Genomic DNA, 23,469 nt, shown 5'->3' with positions numbered 1-23,469 from the left:
TTCACAATTGGCAGAAGGTGCAGACACCCAAATACAAAAGTTACGTGAGATGGCACAGAAGAGGAGGAAACTGCAATTTGGCTCTCATGAGACAACTGTATTTCCCATTGCACCTGGCTCTCAGCCATATAAGTCTGGGAGGAGGCACCAGAGGGAGGAAGAAAACCTTCCCTCCCTTCTCATAAGAGCATGAGAAGAGCCCTGAAGTAGCTGCATAAATGCTGAACATTTTTAAGCTAAAATAAAACAATGGAGGAACGCAAGCCGGCAAGAATGCCCTGATGGCAAATTTTGATACATAAGCTGAAATTGTGCTTGAAGCAATTTCTCAAATGCCAGTGGAAGGTTTCTGTTTGTGATTTCCTTTGGAATGGTTTCAGAAGGGTGAAAATAAAATAAAACAGATGCTGCCGCACTTTCTTTCCATGGGTTGTATCCAATGCTAGTCATATTCAAAGTTGACCCATTGAAATTAATAGACATAGTCTAGGTCAATTAAATTTAATGGGTCTGCCCTGAGTAGAAGTTGGTTGTATACTGCCTCTGCCTTTCACCTGCACTAAAATTCAAAGAGCCTCTTCTGCAGAATAAATCAGTGCATGGGATTTATGTCTTGAAAGCATGCTTGATGCTGAAACAATTGTGTTGATTTTATTATTATTATTATTAAATCTGAGGAGGACTATGCTCATTTATCTAATTCCCATGCACATAAGAATTGACACATGTGGTGGGAGGGACATTCCTCAATGCTTGGTTGGGTAATAGCATTTAGGCAAGCATGACTTGAAAACATTTAAAAAAGGAAATACTGGTCTACAATCAGGCCTCAGGGAACATTGCATTAAATATTAAGATGGTCAAGCGTTCCCCCAATGATTTTTCTACGTAAAAATGTGTGTCTTAAAAATTTAAATAAAGAATGGGAATGGAAGCATCCTGTATATGTTGTTCATTTTCTTGTAATGAGTAATACCCGTTATCAGGAAACAGAAAAATACAAACTTGGTGATTTTATTGTGCGTAACATCTGCAAAGGTTTGGACAGCTATTCTTGCATGGCAAGAAGAATCCTATTTTTATTCTTAATTTAATGGTATTTTAAAGCTGCTTTTCTGAACAAGCCCATGCAAAGTGGTGTGCAACATTTAAAACCACCACAATGGTTGAACAATAAATAAATCATTAATAAACCATTAATAATCAAGCCCATAAAACAAAATAAAACAGTATCATCTAGACAAGAAAACTGTAACACAATGTGACACCTGGAAGGCTCATGTAAAAAGGCAAGTTTTCAGAGCCTGCAGTGTATTAATATCTGAAGGGTACCCACTACTGATCTAAATGTATGTGGGCAGGATTATACAGGAGCAAGCAGTCCAACTAATTGATTGGGTCTAAACCAGGAGTTCCCAAACTGTGGTCCTGTGGTCCACAGCATGTCTGTGAAGAATACTTGCAATTTGAATTCTATAGAATTCTATGGAATTCAGATTGTAATACAATAAAATAAGCAAATACAATTGAAATCATATAGCATCTAACACAGCGCGTCACACTAGCTGTGATAGGCAGAAAAAAATGTGAGTGGTCTGCCGAGATCCTCAGCAATTTCCAGGTGGTCCGTGGGGAAAAAAGATTGCAAACTACTAGTTTAAACCATTTAAGGCTTTAAAGGTGAAAATCTGCACTTTAAATTGGACCTAGAAATGCGCTGGCAACCAGTAAAGTTGGTATAATAATGATGTCACTGAGGCTGACCTCCTAGTCCCCATTAGTTGAAGTTTCTGAACTGTCTTCAAAGGCAACTCCATGTAGAGCACATTACAGTAGTCTAATCTAGATGTGATCAGGGCATAGATCAATGTGGCAAGGTCAGACTTCTACAGATAGGGCTGCAACGGGTATACCAGCCAAAGCTGGGTAAAGTTACTCCTGGCAACTGATGCCACCTGGGCTTCCCCAGTCAGTGCTGAATTCAGGAACACTTCCAAACTGTAAATTTGGCCTTTCAGTGGGAGTTCTACTCCATCCAATACCAGCTGTAAACCTTATTTATTTTTCAATTGTGCCACCAGAATCCTGGCACTAAACATTTTTCTGTCTTGTATTGGAGAGGTGGACATCACACTGAAAAAATAAAAGTGATCCTGGTTTCACACATGGATCAGAGTTAATCAGAGTGACAATCCTAGCTAATTCACATCCTCTCTAGGTGGCTTCACTAAGACACTCTACATTTTGATATTTCATCTCCCATCTGCAAAACTGTAAGAGCAGTGACATATCATGTTGTGTTGTCCAAACTTGATAAATCTCCTGATCCAACTGGGAAGGTCACACCAAGTATGTGGACATCCCTGGCTAGATGGGAAATCAGACATAACCCGTAAGCAGAATTTTGCTTCCCAAAGCAACAGCTAAGAGTGCATGTGCATAACCTTTTAAGCAAAGCTGCTGATTTGCTATTTGGGAAGTGGGAGCAGGGCTGAGCTTAATTTAGCTCCCCCACACAGTGTTCACTGCAGAACATCTGATCAGCAAAGTTTTTAAATAAAGCAAAATAAAGAGAACATAGAAAGGTGCTTTATACTGAGTCAGATCACTGGTCTATCTAACTCAGAATTGTCGACACTGACTGGCTCTCCATAGTTTCATGCATGAGACACTCCCACTCCTACTTGGAGATGCTGGGGACTGAACCTAAGACCGTCTGCATGCAAGGCATAAGAACATAAGACCATAAGGAAAGCATGCTAGATCAGGCCAGTGGTCCTTCTAGTCCAGCATCCTATTCTTGTAGTGGCCAACCAGATGTCCATGGGAAACCCACAAACAGGACCTAAGTGCAAAAGAGCAGTGTCCCCTCCTGCAGTTTCCAGCAACTGATATTTGGAAGCATACTGCTTCTGCCTATGGAGGTACAGCATAGTCCTCATGACTAGTAGCCACTGATAGACTTTTCCTCCATGAATTTGTCTAATCCTCTTTGAAATCCATCCAAGGCAGATGCTCCTTCCCCAAGGGCTCTGTGTGTGCAGTCCATCCCAGTTGCACCACATATGACAAGATCAGCCTCGCAAGACCTTCTCTTGGTCCCACCGGTGAAAACAGCTAGGCTGGTGCGGACCAGAGAGAGGGCATTCTCAATTGTGGCCCCCACCCTCTGAAATTCCCTTCCTTTTGACCTTCAGCATATCCCCTCCCTGATAGGTTTCCGCTAAGCCTTAAAGACCTGGCTATTCAGGCAGGCCTATGGGATTGGGGTGGATTAGTTTTTATGATGTTAAATTGGTTGGTTTTAGTCTGTTTTTGATTGTTGTTTTGATATGTATATTATGTTTTTATATTGTTGTACGTTGCCTAGAGTGTCCGTTAATTCGGACAGATAGGTGACACAGAAATAAAATTTATTATTATTATTATTATATATTCTATTAGATCAGAGACAAATATTATAAAGCGTATTTGGCCTAACATTCCATATTTGTCACATATAAAATAACAAAAAATCAGTCCCCACTGGTGGAGTGAGTGAACGGCCCTCTAATCTGAAGGGCATTTCCCCAGCTTTCAAAGAAGATGGATGTATAGTTGTATAATGTGAACTAAACATGATTTGGTGTTATTACAATATCTATGCCAGAGATGGGATTCAATTGTGCATTGAGGTGTAGTAATGTAAGTCCTCAACAGGTGACTGGACAATTGATCAACTATCTATATAACTGCATTTGCCTTTAACAGGCACTGTGTTCATCGATACTTAACTTCAAACTTGAAACTAGCTGCAATAATTTTCCCATGCAAAAGAATGCAAGCTCCTTGCACTGTCCATTCATGCAGAACAAAGCTCACAATTAGCTCGTGACTTTCTATGCAAGAAATGGTGGTCTCATGCTAGGTTAAAAAAAAAGTATACTGCCCAGACCTCTCAGAAGAAAGGGCAGAATACAGATTAGACTGTTTGAGTATAAAATAACTGGAAGGGTCTGAAGGCAGGTGTTAATGGAAAGTACCATATCTCTGTGGTACAGCACATGCTTTGCATGGAAAAGTTCAATCTCTGGTTTCCCCAGCTATAAGGATCAGGTAACACAAAATGTGAAAAACCCCTCTCTGACCCTGGCAAGGTGCTGCCGGTTAGGGATGGATGGATCGGGATTTGTCCATTCAATCCTGATTTCAAATTAAACAGCAGTTCTTCTTCTTTTAATGCAAAGAAAATTAATGCTAAAATACATCCAAATATCATATCCTTGGTTATGTTATATGCATTGTTCTGTATTTTGCACCATATTACACAGCCACAAGAGTGGCTGTATACTATGGCCAGAGTTGATTTTTCACATTCCGCAATGTTAAATTGAAAATACCCCCATGCCATTGTGATGCTTCCCATAAGCTCATTTCAAAATAAAACCTTACAAAACTTATAGTCCTGAACTCAGAAATGCTAGCTTAACAACACTCTCAATTTTCATGGTGATACAAAAAACAGTCGGAGAGAATAGACAGTTCAAAGTCTAAAACGAGAGAGAATTAACACAGACCCCCTTTTGGACTTTTGTCTGTCAGAGTTCTCATAATCTGTTGAAATTCATTAAAAATCAGCCATGTTTACAGAATACCTGTAATCCTGTTACTGACCTTGCCCCATACTCTGACCTTCATCTTCTGCAGTTTAAAATAAAAAAAAAAACACAAAGGCTGGCTGATTTTTAATTAATGTAAGAAATTTTGCATTGAACTGAATGATAGTGTGGGGCATGCTCAGTAAGAACCAGCTGTCAATGTTCTCACAGCTGCTCGACTTGGCTAATCAGGGGGCCACACCCACACCAGACTTTGATTTCACGTGAGACAGCCATGGCTTTCCCCAAAGAATCCTGGGAAGTGTAGTTTGTGAAGGGTGCTGAGAGGAGACTCCTATTCCACTGACAGAGCTCCAGTGGCCAGACTGGTTTAACAGTCAGCCACTCTGATTGAGAGTTTGTGAGGGGAACAGGGTGTCTCCTAGCAACTCTCAGCACCCTTAATTAACTACACTTCTCAGGATTCTTTGGGAGAAGCCATGACTGTCCAAAGTGAAATGAAGGCCTGGTGTGGATGTGGCCAGGGACAGCTTTGGTTTAAATTTGGGTGGGAGGCTACATGTGTCTGCTGTAGAATAAGAAGGTGGGGGAAATGCTGAAAAGATACTGTTCACAATGTTTTCCTTTGGAAAGGAAAGGGGCTTTCCTTCTGTCCAGTGCCCACCCACCCAATCACCTCCCCTCCCTGCCCCTCCCCCAGGTCAGTATTGGACTAGGACCTGGGAGACTAGGGTTCGAATCCCCACACAGCCATGAAGCTGACTGAGTGACCTTGGGCCAGTCACTGCCTCTCAGCCTGAGAGGAAGGCAATGGTAAAACCACCTCTGAATATCGTTTACCATGAAAACCCTATTCATAGGGTCGCCATAAGTTGGATTCGACTTGAAGGCAGTGCATTTCCATTTTCAAACATGATTGCACAGAAATAAATCCCATTGAACTCAAAAAGCATGCAAATGATCAAACCCACCCTCCCTTCTCCCTCCTATCCCCTTCCTCTTGCCCCTTCCCTTACCCTTCCTTTGCCCCTCCCTCCTCATTCCCTTCCAATTCCCTCCTTCCCTTTCCTCCTCCTCCCCCTCCCCTTCCTCCTCCCCATGGTCAGTTTTACCTATCTTAAGCATGATTGCACGAGAGTAAATACCATCGAACTCTATAAGCATGCAAATGATCAAACCTGCCCTCCCCGTTCCTTTCCCCCCCTCCAATCCACTCCTTCCCGTTCCCCCTCCTCCTCCCCTCCTCCCCCATGGTCTGTTTTACCTATCCTAACCATGATTGCATAGGATTAAATCCCATTGAACTCAATAAGCATGCAAACAATCAGACCTGGGTTTCCCCTCCTTCTCCTCTCCTCTCCCTTCCTACTCCTCTTCCCTCTTCCTCCTTCCTCCTCTCCTGCCAACTCCAGCCCTTCCTCCCTCCTCCCTGGCCAGTTTTTCATATCCTAAGCATGATTGCAGGGGAGAAAATCCTACTGAACTCAATAAACATGCAAATGATCAATCCATTCACAGCAAACTCGCACAGGATCCCATTTCTTATCTCCCGGATTAAAAAGCAGAGAAATTTACTAATAGGCAAAAAGTCTTGCAGTTTAGGGATGTACCTATAGGTCACAGATATTTCTATCAAAGAGGCACATGTTACCAAATTCTTCCAAGCTGCACAGCAAGTGGATTGGACTGTGAAAGACCAACCCAAATTGTGTTTGCATTTTGACAAATTTGTAGGGCAGTACAATATCTCAGAGAGGAAGTCAGGTCTCATGTTCTCCTGGTGCATTCACTATAGCTGCCCAATTTCCCTGATTTTTAAAGTTTGATAAAATATCTGTGGGCTATAGGTAAGTTGTTAAATGGCAAGGTTTTTTTGCCTATTAGTGAATTACATATTTTTGAGCCAACAACTGCACTACAACATTGGGGAAAGTATGAGAAATGGCTGATGGTTGTATTAAATTGCACACAGTTGCTTTGGGTAGGGATGGTGGAGAAATTCAGTTCAGTTCACATTTAAAGGAAAATTTACTCAATTCATACTTTGAAACAAGGCTTTAACCAAGACACAGCCATACTTCAAAATCTGCATTTCTCCCAGTTTTGCAGTCCAGTTCTCCAGCCAAGTAATGCATATAAAAATGTACATACCAGGGTAACATGTGCATATAAATGTGTGCATTAGTGAAAATAACATACAAAAATGCATTTTATTTGGGTAAATTGCTTTGCAAAAATGTGTACATTAGAAAAAAATGTGTACCAAAATGTGTCGATATTACCAGAAATCCTTACTAAAATGAAATTTCATGAGGAGTTCTTTTTGAAATGTGGAGAACTAAATTTAAAATTGGAAAAATAAAAAACCAAGAGAAACAAAAATTTATAGATTCAGCCATCAATGGTTTGGGAGATGGAAATTGGTTTGGTCGACACCACAGTGCTGACCAAAAGAAAGCCTCGAAAATCTCCACTGCCTGTCAGTGTAGACAAAATCCTGAGCTAGATGGGCAAAATGTCTGATTTGGTATAAAGCAGTTTCCTATGTAACCACATGTGGTGAAATTGCTCACAAAGATGTGTACATTAGTCAAAACTGCATACAAAATGTGTTTATTATGAGAAATTCACACTAAAATGCTGGAAAAATTTCATGAGGATTTTTTTTTAGTAGTCATGACTAACTTAGGTTCATTAATGTTAATGGGTTTACTCTGAGTAGGACATAGTTGAATACAACCCATGGTTTCTATGTTGGCTGTCTTACACAATAACGTATCACACAAAATAGGGTTCAACATGCTGGGGAGCATCTGTGTTAAAATTTCTCAGCATTTGTATTTTTGTGATGACCAATGGTTTTTAGCAAATAAATTTGACTGGCATGTCCTTTGTGCAATTTGATGTACTGTCTCACAACTTACATGATTTGCTTTGCCAACTGACTTTTAAAAAATAAATTGGATGTCTTGAGATAAATGCAGAAAATCTAGAATCCCATCTTACATATCCCTATATACTGTACATATCAAAGAAATCAGCCGAAAATAAAATAAATCACTGAGTACTAAGACAAGGAAATGGTGTGTGTGTGTGAGTGGGAGATGCTATACTCTAATCCATTATTCACCAAGAAAGTTCTGTTTGTAGTATGACAGCAATTTGCAATATTTAACACTTACGCAGTGATTTACAACTTCAGAATATTTAACAAACACACCTGATTAACTGAATGAATTAAAACTTACATTCAGTGGGAAAAAAGAATAAGCACAACGACCTTTCAAGCCCACTCAGACTTTGCTGTTTGGAAACTTGACTAATAGCTCCATCCATCATTCTTGCTCTGGGGGATTTTCAGTAGTTCATTTCTAAAATGAGAAACACTAGAACTAAAGTCTGCATGGAAGCCACACCTTTTGACTGTAAGCCACAGCTTAGTGGCAGAGCATCTGCCTTGCATGCAGAAGGTCCCAAGTTCAATCCCCAATATCTTCAGGTAGGGCTGGGAGAGACCCTAGTCTGAAACTCTGGAGAGCCACTACCAGTCAGTGTAGACAATACTGAGTTAGATGAACCAATGGTCCAAGTCAGTATAAGGCAGCTTCCTATGCTCCTATGTAAGCCCTGGCTCTTATTCCCACACATGCTGGTATGCTCTGGTAGAGATGGGTGAAATCTACAAACCTCATGATCCTCAGTAGAAATGATCCACTAGCAGCATCTCCACTCTCCCTCTAGAAACCTTCAGCACCTGCTACCTCATCCCCTTTCCCCTAGATGATTTTTCCCCTTGGGGAAGTGGGCAAGTTAATTGGGACAGAGGATCTGGGGTACAAGTAGCAAAGAAGCAGTGGGCTAGCTTGCAGCAGGAAATTGAACAGTAATAGTCATATAGTCACATAGAATAGTCACATTCTATCCTCACTAGTCTCATTAAGGACTGACTAATAAGAAAAGAAGTATGGAATGCAGGTGGAATCACACCCACTTTTTCTGCCCCCTCCCTGACATCTGTGCAGCCAGTGAAAGGTCTGAAAAGAGATTCCAATTCCCTCTCCAGCTATTAGTTCCTTTGGCAGCCAGTCATGTGTACTTGGCCAACTCTTTAGTTATGCAAAGATATACTTAACTGATTTGGCTAGGGCAAAGCATTTCACAAAGAAACTGATTTGACCATATTAACAGTATCCTTTTTCAGTTTACATTGCATTATGTGCACATTGCATCTATATAAAATGCAAGTGCACAATTTTATTTGTCCCCCCGTTTCAAAAAAAATAAATCGAACCATATGGGCGTGGGGGATGAGAGTCAAATTGAGATCAAGGAGTGAAATGGGAAATAGAAAAAAAACTATGTGGATTAGCTTGACATCAAGATTTTTTTAAAAAAAAATCCATCCCCAATCTTGTCATGAGGGTCATTATCCCAGGTTTTCAAGTGCTGTGACACAGCCACTTTCTTCAGCATTCTCCTTCTCCAGTGTCAAATCTATTTTCATTCTTGCTTTTGTCCCCCCACCATCTCAGTGGTCACAAGCTAGAAGAGGGTTGCCGTCTCATGGGGCAGGAGAAATCCCATAATCTACTTATTTAGCAAATACATTCAAACTATGCCACAAACATTAATAATCACATCCATGTGCAATTACACCCAAAATTACAGTAATACCTCCATTAATGAAGTAGATGTGTTCCTAGAGATTACTTCTTACTTCTATAGCAGAAGTAGGAATAACATGGAATGAATAGGGATAGGTTTCTACACCACAAAAAAGAAGAGTAGTTCAACAGATTTCCGCAAAGGTTTTTTTATTCAAAACTGGGAGTATGCAAGTCTGAAATGAAACAATCGGATCAGGGAAGACTTGCATACAGACCACCTGAAGGCTTCTTCCAAAATGCATCCAGGGATGCCTGCCTTGCCTTTTTTCTTTTCTCGTGTAGCATCTTGCTGTAGCAATCTAAAGCTCTGAGCACAGTTCTCTCCTTACACTCGAGCAGGCAGGCTCTCTCTCTGTGTGTCTGTGCCACCCTCCCCTACACTCAAGCAGACACGTCTGCAGTAAACAGTGCTTCCATAGCACCTGAAACACTGTTTATTGTGGAAGTGCCTGTGCTATCTGGCAAGGAGCACCATTCCAGCCATGCATGAGAGAGCTGCCTGCAGCAGCAGCAATGCAGCAGACAAGGAGCCACATTCTGATCATGTTGGGGGGGGGTCACCCCATGTTACCCACACCCAAGAAAGACTTTGTTAAAAGGATCTTTCTTCCTGGAGGATTTGTTTACTGAGTTATTACTGTACATTTGAAAGCTCAAAGCATTCAAGCCCACAGTGAAGAGGAGATAGTTTCAGATGACCTGGGCTTAGAGCTCACTTTATTTTTGAGAACCTTTCCCACAATGCTGAAAACTATCGTGCCCACCTTTTCCTACAATATTTCAACAATGCCTGTAAAAATGTTTGACTGTTCATTAGGGATTGGGGGGTGGGGAATTTGATTCAATTTGCATTTAAAACCAAATTTATCAACTTTGCACTTTCCAAAACAATGTAAGAACTGAACACAGCCATCCTGCAAAATGGGCACTTATCCAAATTTTGCAATGCAGTTCTCCAACCAAGCAATGTTTAGAAAAATGCATATACTAGGGGAAAGTGTGCACAACATGAGTATATTGGTGAAAATAACATACAAAAATGCATTATATTAGGATAAATTGCTTGCAAAATGTGTATGTTAGTCAAAACTGCATACAAAAATGTATTTATTAGGAGAAAACTGCACTAAAATGCTGGAGAATTTTCATGAGGATTTTTTTTTAAAAAAAATGCAGATTGCTGCAGAAATGTTGAGAACTGAATATAAGATTTAAAAAATGAGAAACGGGGGGAACCAAAACTGACAGATCTTTCCATCCTTACTGCTCATTTACATTGTTCTATATTGCTGTCTCTCTAGAGTGGTTTTATTTGACATTACTTAACTCATCCTCTAGCCAAATCTGGACCTGTAGCTGATTGGCTACATAACTTTTGTGTTATAATTCCATTCACCACATGATTCCTGATTGGCTGGGATCACCCATGTGTGCAAGATCCAGCAAGCATTGCCAATTTCAATAGATTTCCATTGCCTTCACTGACATAATCACACAGCCAAATCTGATTGCCTGCCTAGTGTTTTGAAATCATCCTGCTCACTACCTGATTCCTGGTTGGCTAGGATAAATTCAGGAAGAAGTGGTAATGAAAAAGAGGGGTTGGGGGCATCTCACCAAAGTAGCAGCAAATTAAGGATACAAAGACAGCAAACAGGATTTTCACAATTTGTGTTTGCATGTGTAAAACATTTCAAGAAGTGTTTCTAGAAATGTTTTAGGATAGAAATGGGAGAAAGTTTGGGGCCTCTGTCTCAACATGTATTGTATGTTTCTCTGATAGTCCACAGTGATACTTGGGATTATCCTGGTACCTGCAACTAAATTATCTGTCCACAAGAAAAGCACCAGTAATGTATGTGAAGGCAATTCAAGAGAATCCAGGAACATCCAAATACACAGGTGCACGCATATGCACCCAGCCTGATGAATAAACTGCTTCTACTCCTCAATGAGAACATTTTCCCATGCTGGAAAGAACTGATTCCTTCTGCTTGCTGAGGACCAGATTTTTAAGACAAAGTGTAGTGGGCAGATTGCATTCAGACAGGAGTCCCTGAATAAGAAACATAGGAAGGTGCCTTATACAGAGCCAGACCACTGGCTTAGTATCATCTACACTGCCTGCCAGCAGTGTTCAACCCTGAACCCCTCTCCAGGCTTCCAGACGGGGTTCTTTCCCAGCCCTACATGGAGATACTGGGGATTGAACCTTGGACCTTCTGCATGCAAATCAAGTGCTGCATTCCTTCCCCCAAGGGTACAAATAAAACCCATACTCAGAAAGGCTTGGGCAAGGTTGGTGCTTAAGGTACTACCAATGAAGAACAGCTGGATCAAAAATATAGGTAACTTAGGCTGAAACCCTGTACCCATTTACCTGTCAAGAAGCCCCACTGAACTCAATAGGGCTCACCTCGGATGTGCATAAGGTTGTACGGCTAACGTGTTCAATATTATTTTAAAATGTTAATTTGATGACATTTTTTAAAAAGGATTTATGGCTTGCCAGTTATTCCACTGTCTTTGCATTCAGTAGCCAAAACACTGGAAAGTGGGAGCATGTTTGTTTCTTAGTGAGCAGCTGGATAGGCTGCTTCCTCTACATCTCACTTGTTTATATGTTAATATGAACTTGTATAGATAATCTAGGCAAGAAAAATCCAAAATGTGAAAGAATGATAAATCAATGATAAGCTACTCTATCAACATAAACATAAATAAGATACTCCAAATATTCCAGTTGTTCAGTTATCCAGTCATTAACTAGCTGCCTAATAAACATAAAGTACTCCATATGTTCCAGTTGTGCTTTAAAAAAGATAAAGATGTCCCTGCATTTATAGTGCGAGTCGTTTCCGACTCTTAGGGTGACGTCTTGCGACATTTACTAGGCAGACCGTATATATGGGGTGGGATTGCCAGTTCCTTCCTCGGGTTTTCTTTACCTCCCAGCGTATGCCGGGTACTCATTTTACCGACCACGGATGGATGAAAGGCTGAGTGGACCTCGACCCCTTTTACCGGAGATTCAACTTCCTCCTTCCATTGGAATCGAACTCCAGCAGTGAGCAGAGCTTCGGCTGCATTACCGCTGCTTACCACTCTGCGCCACGGAGGGTTTACCTATATTATATTTTGGTAAGTGTCACGCTACCTGTGAATGCTTCTATGTAGGTATATGCCTGCGCAGAAGCATTCATGGGTAGCATGACGTTTACATGTAAGGCAGACAAGGACAAATTGCAAGGCATGGAGTGGCAGCTGGCCTGTTCTGTGAGACCCAGAATGGTGGCAGGCCCACACAGTGAAGCCTGGAGCATGGACTCACTGGGTGGGTGGGAGGCCAGCCAAGGGGGGAGGTCTGGATTGTGTTGGGGACAAGAGGAGGTGAGATGCCCAGGGGGAGAAGGAGGAGGGGAGCTCTGATGATGCCTGAGGGGAACAGGGGAGAACTATGGCAAACTGTGGGGGGAGGGGGCTTTGGTGATCTGGGGGAAGAGGGGGTTGGATTAGGGACAATAGGCGGGGTTGGCAAGCAAAGTGAGCAGGGGCAGAGCCCCTAGTGTAGATAATACAGGTAAGAAAGACCCAAAATATGAAAGAATAATAAATTAATGATTAGCTACTACATAAACATCAATAAGATACTCTAAACATTCCAGTTGTTCAGTTATCATCATTAATTAGCTGCCTAATAAACATGAAATACTCCAAATGTTCCAGTTGTTAATAAGATCTCCTGGATTGCAACTTGTTTCATACTTCCTCAGATGGAAATGTAGACTATGCAGGGATGGCAATTTTCTTAAACCCGCTATTGCCTCAAATTCTCATCAAATACATTTCTTTCTTCAGGAATATGTCCTCAATCCCGTTATACAAGCATAAGAGAATAATTTCCAGGGGGTGAAAATTTCACAGATTTTTTTTTTAAAAAAATGCTGTGAAATGCTCTACCACTGAGCTACAACCCTCCATCTTTTCTTGGTAGATGAAGAAAGCAGTCAATGATATTAAAATTATATTAATATCCAAACTGAATCTACAGTTACACTGTAAAATTGCAATCATGGATGAGGAAATTGGACAGGCCATTTCGCCAAATATTGTCTTTTGACAGAAATTCTCCAACAGATAAGAAGCAGCTTGGGAAAAAAATGTCCTGCATTCTCAAGGTTATTGTCTCCCCCCCACCCATCCGACTGAGAAGTTTCAGTGGAATCTCCTCGGGAAACGGCATTCAGCTCTGATCTAATTATGCATGTTTGTATTTATTGATATCACTGCATGCCTGTGTTAGGAGTTCTGTGCTCTGAGAAGCAGCAAAAAGAAGAAAGGGGCAAAATAGTTTTGCAATCTTACTATCTTCAAGAGATAAAATGTCATAATTCAAACTAAACCATAACAGAGTTAAAGAGAAGAAATACAATACATGAGCTTCCTTATGAACTTTCTGTGATAGTAACGACAACAACAAAATGCCACGATAATAACATGAGCAAATAGCTAGAAATGAATGTTTTCGAAAGAATGCAGAAACATTTTCATCTTCTTTTTTTAACGCCAAAAACACATTCAAGGTGGTTTGCAAACTCTGACCTTCTTCTTTCAATGCAAATTCAAGTAGTCGCCCTACCTGGAGTGTAATGCAAAACAGGGTTAGGAAATAACAGTTGAATACACATTCATTACAAGAGGATGTTGTTCTGAATTCCTTCAACTTATCTACAAATCCCTGTCTGTTTATCTCACCCACTCACTAGGCATATTGCCAGCCACAATGCTGCTGATCTGTGGATAAAGGCCTGGGAGAGTGTAATTTATTTGCCCTGATGATAGTTAATAACAGATTTATGGAATGAGTTACGGTGCTGGTTTTTAAGATTAAAATGGTGTGATGTCGGAAGGGCTCAGTTTCTTACTGTTGCCCAAATAGCAGTCCTTCAATTCTCCTAGTCCTCAGAAACCTCGCCCAAGGGATCAGTTCCACACTCCTGATTTACGTGCACACCTTCCCTGAGCCCATTGATCATGGCAACAGACTGCCAAGGAAAGGCCCTAATTGTACTACACACTAGTACTTTCACAACTTAAGACATGTTCAGCCATTGAGAAATGTTGTTTCCCCTCCAGCAATAATGGCTGCATATATTTTGGTATCATGACTACCCTCAAATGTATGTTTCTTTTTTCCCAGTTGAATGATAAAAATCAAAATGATGGATGCTCTGACTAGGACTGCCACTCCTTAAAAGGGCTCTGTGGGCAATCACTACGATCATGTCACCCTGAAATTAATTGATATCTCTGTTTGTCAGGTTTAAAATGTAGTTGCCTCTTGGATAGAATGTAACTATCATGACCCAGAGCCCTCAACATCTAAATTGGGCTTCCGCATGAAAGGACTAGCAGTTACTCATGATCAGCAATAGGGAAGAAATCTAATTCAGTTTTCATTTAAAGGTGAATTTACCTTATGTGCCCTTTCTGAAACAATATGCAAACCGTAACAGAGCCATCCTTTGAAATTCACACTCCTCCAAATTTTCCAATGCAATTCTCCAGCCAAGTAATAGATACACAAATGCAAATACTCCAGTAAAGTGTGGATACAGATGTATAAATTAGTGAAAACATACAAAAATGCATTATATTAGAGAAAACTGCTTTGCAAAAATGTGTAGATTAGGCAAATTTGCATACAAAAAGTACATATTTTAGGAGAAAATTGCACTAAAATGGTAGTGAATTTTTATGAGAACTTTTTTTAAAAAAATCACAAAGTGATACGGAAATGTAGAGAACTGAATTTAAGATTGGAAAAATGAGAAACTGAGAGCCTGCAGCAAAGATTTCCTAGCCCAGTATTCTTCACCCTAGAATCCCTAGATGTTGCTGGACTACAATGTCCATTATCCCTGATCATCGGCTAAGCTGCCTGGGGGTAATGGGAGTTGTCATCCAGGAACATCTGGGGTTCCATTGTTGAAGAATACTGCCCTAGATCAAGGGAAGAGAGAGACAGGAGAGTCCATGTTGCAATTAAGTGGACAGTATACAGATTTTTTTTTTTGCTTGAATTCAAACAGGTTACCCCAGTGCTGTTCAGATAACCATCAGTAGCTGTTGGTGATGTGGGACCATTCACCTGACTTCCTGTTGCTTGTATTGCTGGTACTCATTGGGAGGTAGAGGGGAACTGAAGTTTAAAAAAGAAAAGGGCACAGACATTTGGATTATCCAAGGCCACAACGGCTGTCATTCAGGCTTCCGGTACTAGCCCTGTCCACTCAGAAGCTTCATGTTGTCTATGAAGCTAAAAGGCTGAGGTTGCACACCTCTGCTCCGTACTGTACCCCAATAAGTATCTGCAGCCTTAGCACAGACATCTCCAGATAGCCCACTCAGGACTGACTCCAGGCTTGAAAGTATCCTTGGCACAATACCTGGTCGTTGACCCTCTCATCAGGGGGCCACTGGCAACAGGCTTACCTTGTAGCTAGGGCTGGGGGAGTGTAATGCCACAAGGTGCTAGCCCTGGGTCAGAGTTACTGCCAATTCAGTGGTTAGAGACACTAATTAATCCCATTAAACCACCAAGAGGTAAGCAGTCTAGTAGCATTTATTGCCGAGCAAACACATAGAAATAAGCATAACATCTCATGTTCCTTAGCAGCAGTGTTTAGGAGCTCCTCCAGGGGCAACTGGTTGCCACTCTATAGCTCCTGGGAGAGGCCTCTGTCACTATGGTTCTCAGCCTGGGTAAAGCTGTGGCTGTGCAGGGTGATGTCTGCTTCTCTCTCCTTCCTCCTTCCTTTGTGACAGACTGCTAGATATAGACTTCCTGACCCTTTCCTCAGAGGGGTCAGCAGCTGTGTGCCTACTTGCTTGGTGGACAGTAGAGTGACCTAATACAGATGAAATGTTCCCCCCATGAGAGCTTCAAGGCTCCCATGAGCCCTGAAGGGAACAGCTGGTACAAGCCTGGGCATCTCTTCTCTATACCTGATGATGTAATAATTAACCCCCTCCACTTCATGGGCTTCAATATTCATTAAATTCATTAAAAATCATCTCACTTGTTTGGAGTCATTGCTGCATTGAGTGGCAATACATTTTTGAAGTCAACAATGTATTGGTGTGAAGAGGTTTGTATTTTCTACCTGTCCTGAACCTACTGCCAGGCTATTTTATTGGATGACTACAGTTCCAGTAGTACTTGTGTAAAAGACAAAGGCCCTTTCTTCACTCTCTCCACTCTGTTCATAAAGACAATGAAGGCAGCAACTTTTCCTGCAGGCACGATACATGCAAACAATAAAATTGCATATCTTGATGGAAAACAAATGGTCAGGCCTTGAAATGTCTTTCTCCCTGTGTTTCCCCCCCTCTCCTGGGACCATCTTTAGTAACTACAAGACACCATCAGGAGTCCATTTAAATATTCCAAAATTCTATTGCTCACTTAAATCACTATCTGAAATTTCAGGCACTTCTCTCACTTCCCCAGCCCACAGACTCTTTCTCTGTAAATCAGATTTTAATAGTACTTTCCTGCCAGCCTCGTAGGGATATAAAGAGCTTAATTGCCTGTATTCCCTAGATTAAAGGAGCTAGAGAACAACAACAAAAAAGTGTTTTTATCCTAATTCCAGCTGACCTATATCCCAAAGATCTGAAAGCCTATGGGCAGCCAATACCTCAAAGCACTTCAAGGGGAGTGGGGAAGAGCAGTTTAAAAAACCTGTCATTTAAATGATTGAACTTATCATTTAAATAGGGGAAGGGCCATAGCTAGGGATGGCGAAGAAATCCAAATTAATTTGCATTTAAAGATGAATCTATCAAATTCTCACTCTTTTTTTTTACAATAATTTTTATTCAAGTTTTCATAAAACAAACAAAACAAAATAAAAAAACACAATAAGATTAAAAATAAAAAAAAAAAATTTGACTTCCCATTTGTCACAGATCAGCTATAAATATATAATATATATCAAACCTGTCCCTTAATACATACAAAATCACTGTTCTCCATAGTCTATCTTAATTTTCATATGAGATTTTCAAATTCTCACTCTTCAAAAACATATGAGAACCAAAACACAGCCATCCTTTGAAATTCGTACTTACCCGAATTTTCTGATGCAGATCTCCAACCATACAAAGCGTACAAAAGTGCATACATTAGGGAAAGGCATGCATAAAAATGAATATATTCATGATAATAACATTTAATAATTTTGTTATATTAATGGGAAAAAACTTGCAAAAATGTGTGCATTAGTCAAAACTGCACACAAAACGTGTTTATTAGCATTTCACACTAAAATGCTGATGAATTTTCAGGAGGATTTTTTTAAAAAACCAAACCCTGTAAATCACTGCAGAAATGTGGACAACTGAATTTGTGACTGGATCAATGAGAAACTGTGAGAACTGCAACAGCTTCCATCTTTAGCTGGAGAGAACATTTGCTTTGAATGCAGAAAGTTCCAGGTGCAGTCCCCAGCATCTCCAGGTAGGGTTAAGAATGTTGTCTGCCTGAAAACCTGGAGATCCACTGCCAATCAGTGCAGACAGTACTGTGCAAGATGGACCAGCGGTCTGACCGGGTCTGAGGCAGCTTCCTATGTTCCAAACTTTCCGTCTCCTGCACAACCTTCTGTCCTTAATGAGCAACAAAATACGGTGACACAGTCGTTCAGGTAACAGCTAAGAAATATCATCTTTTCTAAAACTTTATAAATATGCCTTCATAAAACAATAATGACTCCTTCTCAGGATCTGGAAAAAAGAAGAGGCAATATTTGTACTCCCAAAAGAAAACGGCCGTTGAGTAATTAGGCCTTAAACTGAGAAGCAATGTAATATTAAGGGGTGGGAGCATTGTCATGCTAGCAACATTTTGCGCTGACTTGCCTAATCTATACAGCCTGACCCAATAAATGTTTATTGGGAAGCAAGTCCCACTAGGCTCAATGGAGCTGACTCCCATGTTAAGTGCTCACGGGGGTTTTAAGCCTTGTGGTGTCAGTGGTTTGATTCAAGCATCCTGTGGAAGGAAGGACATCATTGCAACCTATCCTATTGTACTAGAATAGCTGTATGAATATGTGATAATTTGCTTTCTCATCTCTTGATAGAGATGTTTGTGTCAGCCATCAGCCATTGCAGTTTGTGTATGAAGCAAAATTACGTATAAATACAACTAAGCAGATAAAACTTTTTTTTAAAAAAGCAGCTTTCTTATCTTATGCCCAAGTAAATTTCACTCGATTTCCATCAGTCTTTCCATCACTCCTTTTTTCTCTTCTCATTTTTAAACAATATACTACCCTAGGATGTGGTAGATCTCTGTGTGTATGGGAGGTGGCTGATCAGGATCTGGATATGAGAATGTGGGACTGGGGAGAGGGGATATCAGCCTTTGCCCTTGCTGTAATCCCAGACTGGACGCCCCACTCCATATCTGCTATTTGCCTGATCAGGAACTGCCATTGGTGCAAAATTTACTTAGCTTGCCCATAAGCCTGGGATTTGCACAAATATGGAAGGAATCCATGATCATGGGTTGCATTCAACTAACTCCTATTCAAATTTAGTCCCAATGAAATCAATGGACCTACGTTAATTATATCCATTAATGTCAATGGGTCTATTCTGAGTAGGAGTTAGTTGAATACCACCCTTTGTTAAGATCCAATTATGCATCATGTGATCAATAACCACTATTCCACCATGCTAGATGTTGTGAGAATCGTGCCCTATTCCAGGATATTCCATTGTCGCTTTCCCATTTCTCTTCCAACAGTCAAGCCACATTCACATACATTTACTCCACTGTTATTCTACTTTAAATAGTTATGGCTTTCCCCAAAGTGTAGTTTGTGAAGCAAACTGAGAGTTTAGGAGATTCCTATTTTCTTCACAGAACTACAGCTCCCCAAGTGGTTTAACAGTCAGTCCCTCTTCCCAGAGACCTGTAGAAATTGTAACTCTTTGAGAGGAATAAGGGTGCCCTAACTACTCTCAGCACCTTTCACAAACTACATTTCCCAGGATTCTTTGGGGAAAGCCGTAACTGTTTAAAGTGGAATAATAGTGGAATAAATGCATGGTGTGACTGTGGCCTAGGTCAGCATTCCATTCCTGCTGAGCATACTTGGTGCTCACTGAATTGTTTTTGGGTTGTTGTTTTTAAAGATATTTTGTACTACTGCAAACCTTGCCCCCCCTACCCCCCCCACACAAATGCACCTGCTGACCTGACACTTTCCTCTTCTGCTTGAATGGTGCTGTTTTGGCAACATATTCTCACTCAAGGAATAGGTCCATTATTAGCATATAGCAGGGGTGGAAACCTGTGGCCTTCTTTTGTTGGACTCCAACATCCATCAGCCTCATCCAGCATTGGCAATGGTCAGGGATGATGGGAGTTGTAGTCCAGCAACCTCTGAAGGGCTGCAGGTCCCCCACTCTTGTTATATAGGATAACAATAACAGTAATGATCTTCTTGGCAAGGATATTTTCTTCAGACCCAAATCAATTCCCAGTATTTCTGCTTATTCTTTCTTGTGCAGAGATCAATCAATGAGCCAACCCTTAACTTACCAGCATCCCAGAGTGCCTGACATGTATTCATCAGAAAAGTCTACACATTCAATAGAAGTATTAGGTTAAAGGGGGATTCGTGCCTTGAATAAGAATTTTTCTCCAGTGTTTTCCACTGCACTTTACACAAATTGAACTTTGAAAGAGGCTTTGAGTCATTCAGAGGCAAACTAATGGCAGGTTCACATCATATGTTTGAAGCACATCCACCACACATTTAAAGCACATGACTTGCCCCAAAGAATCCTGGGAACTGTGGCTTTCCCGTCACCAAGCTACAAATTCCCAGTGCCCTTAACAAACAACAGTTCCCAGGATTCCTTGGGGTAAGGTGTGTGCTTTAAATGTGTGGTGAATGTGCTTTAAATGTATGGTATGGCCCTGCCCTGAATGTTACGTATAAATATATGTAACAAAGTCTCAAATGTGGTTTATTTAAAAAATGAAAAGAAATTAAAAGAAAAGCAGCCTTGCCATACTGCTATTTTCAAAGCAGAAGAATTGGGGGCTTTTTACTCTTTACAATTCAAAATTGCTCTCCCCCCATTTATTTTCCAGCCCACCCATGTCATTTCATATTCGCAAGGCTGAAAGTGGGCGAAGAGCATGAGACCAGTGTCCGGGGATTAGTTGGAAGGAAAAGCACCCCCCACACAGACTCACACTCCTTCAGTCCCCCAAATCTAAATTGTCATTTCTTAAAAAGGTTCAGGACTTCATTTAGGGGTGAGAGAGAAGTTTTATTCAGTTTGCATATAAAGGTGAATCTGCCTCATTCACATTTTCTGAAATAACACACAAACAAAAACAGTGCTATCTTAATTTTCAGAGCAGTTCTCCAGCTGGTTCCAAAATGCACATACTTGGGTACAATGTGCATAAAAATGTATATATTGGGGGAAAGAACATACAAAAATGCATTACTTTAGAAAAAATAGCTTGGCCACAATGTGCACATTGGGCAAAATTGCACATGAAGATACATTTGCCACTACCCCCCCCAAGAAGATATGTGACACATAACTTGGACTGAAGTTATATTTATTAAAATATAACAACAATCTTGGAGAACCTACAAACCTATTAAAGCCAATTAACCAAATTAACCAAATTAAAGCCGTACGGGCAGGTGAGGCCAAGGACTAAAACTGTGTAAAACAACTCTAACATCACTTTGGCATGTATATCAGCCAAAGGCTGTGGCTCCCAGCCAAGGATAGAGAGTAAACTCCTCCCTCCATTATTATTATTATTATTATTATTATTATCTAAAATTTATTAGACGCCTATCTGGCAGGTAAGACCTGTCACTCTAGGCGACGTACAATAAAATACATATCGAAATACAAATTACAGCATACTAAAACAAATTACAGCATATAAGTAAAACAAAAACAACATAAAAATCAGAATGAAATTATGACAGCCAGTCCACAGCCTACACTGAATGGCTATAACAGAATATCCCCACCAACTTAATCAAAAAGCCAGGTTTTCAGCTGCTTCCGAAAACACAAAAGTGATGGAGCTAGGCGAATGGCCACTGGCAGGGTATTCCAAAGTAGGGGAGCCGCAATAGAAAAAGCTTTAGACCTAGTGCCGGCTAGTTTAGCCACTCTAATTGAGGGAACCAGGAGAGATCTAGCTGCTGAAGATTCGGTACGACCACCTTCTCCGAGAAGAGAAAGTTTATTCTTCAAGTAAATCGGACCAGCATCAGAAAAAGACTTAAAGGTTATAACCAGTATTTTGAACTTCACCCTTGACACTATCGGGAGCCAATGTAGTTCCCGAAGGATTGGAGTGATATGTTCTCTCCAATGGCAACCCTTAATGAGTCGTGCTGCCGCATTCTGGACAAGTTGAAGTTTACGCACAGATCTCAAAGGTAAACCTACGTACAAAGCATTGCAATAGTCCAGGCGTGAAAGAACCAAGGCACTAACAACCGTCGGTAGAAGATGCCTAGGGAGGAATGGACAGATTTTATGAATAAGGGACAGTAGAGCCTAGTAGAGCCTTGGATGTTGCCCCAGCCTATGTAATTGGGCCCCACTGTACTGGTGTTCACCCAAATGCACAGATCAGATTACCAGGGCATCCCCCAGTTCCAACCCTCATATTGGGGTAAGGGCATCCTCATGGTTCCCTAGAGCAGCCTTTCCCAACCAGTGTGCCTCCAGATGTTGTTGGACCACAACTCCCATCTTTCCTGACCATTGCCAATGCTGGCTGAGGCTGATGGGAGTTGTGGTCCAACAACATCTGAAGGCACACTGGTTGGGAAAGGCTGCCCTAGAGGGTGCCCTTGCCCAATATGCCTCATATAAACCTATTTTCCCACCAACATCCTTGCCTGCCTGTAATCTATGACAACAAGGCAAGCCACCCACACCAATTGAATTAACCCCACAGTATGGAGTAGGCAAAATGGAAGGGACACAAAGGCTGTGTGTCCCCCCCCCAAATCATTTTCAGTCCAATACAGTGACTAGCAAAGCCCATTCTGCATAAAGAGGGGGAGAGAGGGCGCAGTAGAAAGTGCAAGAGTGCAATTTGAGGGCAGAGCTGGCTTTTAAGCCCAAACTCTGTTCCCCTTCATTGGCCAACCGGCCCCCAGGTGACACATCTCCTCATCCCTTCTTACAGGAGGCACTCTCGCAAGTCTCCTCTGTTGGAATGGCGATGGGGTGGTGGTAAACACACCCCTGCCATGGTGGTAATGACAATATTAGGAAATATGCATATATTCGGAGAGATTGGCACTAAAAATGCTGATGAATTTTCATGAGGCCTTTTTAAAAAAAATCACAAACTGATGTGGAAATGTGGAGAACTGACCTTAAGACTGGGGAAAAAAATGAGAAACAAACCAAAATTGGCACATTTGTTCATCCCTGCTTGTAAGCCTTTCTTTAGCTATCATGGCTGTTCCTCAGCATGTTCAGCAGCATCATTTGGTGCAGGAGTGCTTGGGACATGTAGTTTTCCATGCTTCCTGGTTCAATTGGACAAACCTCATTAGAAACTTGGCTTGAATTCAGAGCTATTTATATTTCATAATGGGAGTATGGATTTCCAAACAGGTCCACAGATAGACTGGAGGACTGGTTGTGCTGAGACAGCTTTATTCTCCAGAGTTTCTAAGGGCCCATCCATACGACTGTATAATTTGCAGTGTTACAGCTTTGTGTCCTCATTAATTCACCATTATCCATATGATGTTGCAAGCCAGTACGGGTTTTTGTGTTCACAAATCCGCATGAGAAATATCACCAAAAAACTGGTATGCTTTCCTAAACTGATAATCAATCACATTAACATCCGTGTGCTCAGACGCAATGCCGTGGACTTTCCTGCAATAGGCGGCTCATGGGCATTCCTCCATCATACGGCAAGCCCCTTGTCTCCTTCCCACCCAATAACACATCCACAAACCTGCGCGTGCATGAGAATTAAAATAGATATACATTTCTACGCTCTTCCAAAAAAGAGTGTGAAAAGCTAACGACCGTTATGGACCAATCACTGAAAAGGGGTGGACTTAGGGGAGTGGCCAGTGCTAAAAAAAAAAAACCCACAAATA

Source organism: Rhineura floridana, chromosome 12 (genome assembly GCF_030035675.1).
Source record: "Rhineura floridana isolate rRhiFlo1 chromosome 12, rRhiFlo1.hap2, whole genome shotgun sequence".
Taxonomy (NCBI): domain Eukaryota; kingdom Metazoa; phylum Chordata; class Lepidosauria; order Squamata; family Rhineuridae; genus Rhineura; species Rhineura floridana.
Note: the sequence above shows the minus strand (reverse complement) of the source record.